Genomic DNA, 2,649 nt, shown 5'->3' with positions numbered 1-2,649 from the left:
ATGGGCCAGCTCTATGGTTCCAGAGATATTTCTTATGGTATGATAACTGGCCACTGGGAGGCCATGGCCAATATGTTCCAGAGGCTGTTCAATTTTTGTGTAGCTGACACCATCATCCTGCACAAAACAGCCTGGCCTTGTGGGTCTGGAGTCTGTGGCAGGGTTGGAGGACTCAGGTGCTTGTGGGGCGGGCACAGAGCTTGTGAGAGAAATAAAACAGTTACATTTGGATTTCAGATACATAAGGGACAATTTTTAGTTTATGTTCTCAGTATGTCATGGGGCATCCTCATGTGAAAACATTATTTTTTTGTTTATATAAAATTCAAATTCAATTTAGCACCTTGTATGGGGATATCAGGCGAATCTGGGAGTGTCTGGGTCATACCCAGGAAGGTCGAAGGTAGAGTATTCACTTGCAGCCACTACACAAAGACAGCGGCAGACAGGATGAACCAGACTTTGGAGGCAGCACGGTCCTCACTTGGTGATACTATTTGGATCCATTTGGCAAGTGATTGGAAGATTGGTGCGGGACATGGAGAGCGGGGAAGATTCTGTGGGCGTTAATGCAAGTCACTCGGGTCAGGCAGGGATCTGGAGAGAATCAGATTGGGAGACTGGAGTCAGTGCCCCTACTGGGGCAGGGCTGTCTGGGTCCATCTGAGAGACTCCTCTGCCACAGGAAGCCTGGCCTAAGCACTGCTCCGTCGAATACCTGACAGACACCATGGCCCTCTATGTGGTTTCACCGCAGAGTGGCCAGACAGCCCATTGGGTTGCTGTGTATTTTGGGCATTTAGTGGGAGCTGACGAGATAGTTTAAAATGTAGATTAAAGAAGGACTCAAGATTTCCATGTTGCAATGAGATGCCAAGACTCATTTTTCCCCTTCTAGAAACAACAAAGTAACCTGGAAATTATTCATTGGGCAAGAGATAAAGGACTCTGGAAGTTGGGTAGAAGAGGTGGACTGGCTGGAGAACTCAGGACTGGATGGTTATATCATATGCTGATTATTTTGAGTTTTCTGTTCACCTCCAATTGCCCTGGACTGGGTGCCAGGGAGACCTGCACACAGAGCAGATTCTAGAGAATGAACACTTTTTCTCTGGCTCCAGAACTGGGAAGGGGATGAAGCAGGGAGCAAGAGGAGCTTCAGCCCTGCTCAGTAACCCAGTGGGCTCAGGGGCACAGCCAGGCTCCAGCCATCCCAGCCCTGCCCTGTGACCACCTGCCGGGGTGGGGGCAGCTCCTCTGCCCACAGCAGCACAAAGCCACAGGTCTTCCCTCTACCCAGGGATGTAAGGAGACCCAGGCCTGTGGCTTGTGACCCTGCCCAGGTGACCTTGATTATAGTGTGTGGCCCAGGAGCTGCTTTTGCCCCACAGATAACACCAGCAGGGACTAAGCAGGAGCCCCAGAAATACCAGAGTGACGAATCAGACCCATACAGCACAAACGCAGGCAGGACCTATACCTAAGCCTGAATGGGTGACTCTCTCCCAGGACAGGAGCCAGGGTCCAGTCTACCGTGCTGACCCAGTGAGCAGGGTCCAGCATGGAGTTACCGGTCATACCCAGGGCCAGGAATACTGCCTGGAGTGGAAACAGTGTTCCGAGGATGTTGTGACTATGCTTCAAAAACAAGGCCATAAAAATACCTCCTGACCAATTCCATATCATGGCTTAACAAAATACCAATAGTTAGAACTGGACCAGAAAGTCACTGTTAGCTGTGTGATTGGGGAGGAGTTTCAACCTTGCTTTTGATTTCTCTGTCTAAGAAGTGGACAGTGGATGCCTTACCCAGGAGGAAAGGCAGAGCACAGGGCCACGATGGCAGACACAGCTCATCGTCTCCCAGAACCATATCCTTCCTGGATATGTCTGGGTGAAAATGTGCAGTGAGGTTCCGTGCATAAATTGATCAGCCTGACCCTTCCTCTTCCCACTGACAGCCAGCAGAGGCTGTGCTCTCTCTGATGGACAGCTGCAGCTGGGTTCTCCCAGACAATGCCACAACAAGCTGGAAACCTCGACCAAGCCCAGCTGAATTGTCCTGTGGCCAATCCCTGACGACTCCACTATGTCAAGGCTAAAACACTGAACCAATCCCAGATGACCCACCCCCTTGGTGGCTCTATATAAGCCGTGCTCCCTCACACACCCTGGGTTAGTTGAGGGCTCTTCTGGGGCACTGATCCAAATAAAGCCTCACTCCAGTGGTTCTTGTAAAGCTGTGATTCATTTCTCTAGTAGTGTAGGCTCAGAAGACCCTGTAAATCTACTGAAGATTCTTGTGTGGGAAGAGAGGCACTCCCTAAAAAGAGTTATGAATGCTAGGGGCTGTGAGCCTCGGAGCCTTCCTGAGACCAGGGCAGAGACCATTGACTAGTGGTGACAAGTGGTGTCAACTGTGATGGTGTCAACTGTGATGGTGACAGGTTTTATTTTATTTTATTTATTTTATTTTATTTTATTTTTGTGGTACCAGTGATTTGAATGCAGGCCCTTGTGCTTGCAAAGGCAGGCAGAGGAACCACTGAGCCAAATGTCTGGCCCATGATGGTGACTGGTTTTAACTGTGGTGTTAACCAGCGGTGCGGCAGCCAGCAATGGCCAGGGGCATGTACCAGAGACTGGTGG

This window comes from Fukomys damarensis, unplaced genomic scaffold (assembly GCF_012274545.1).
Source record: "Fukomys damarensis isolate Sample0158 unplaced genomic scaffold, DMR_v1.0_HiC HiC_scaffold_16, whole genome shotgun sequence".
Taxonomy (NCBI): domain Eukaryota; kingdom Metazoa; phylum Chordata; class Mammalia; order Rodentia; family Bathyergidae; genus Fukomys; species Fukomys damarensis.
This window is presented reverse-complemented; position numbering follows the sequence as displayed.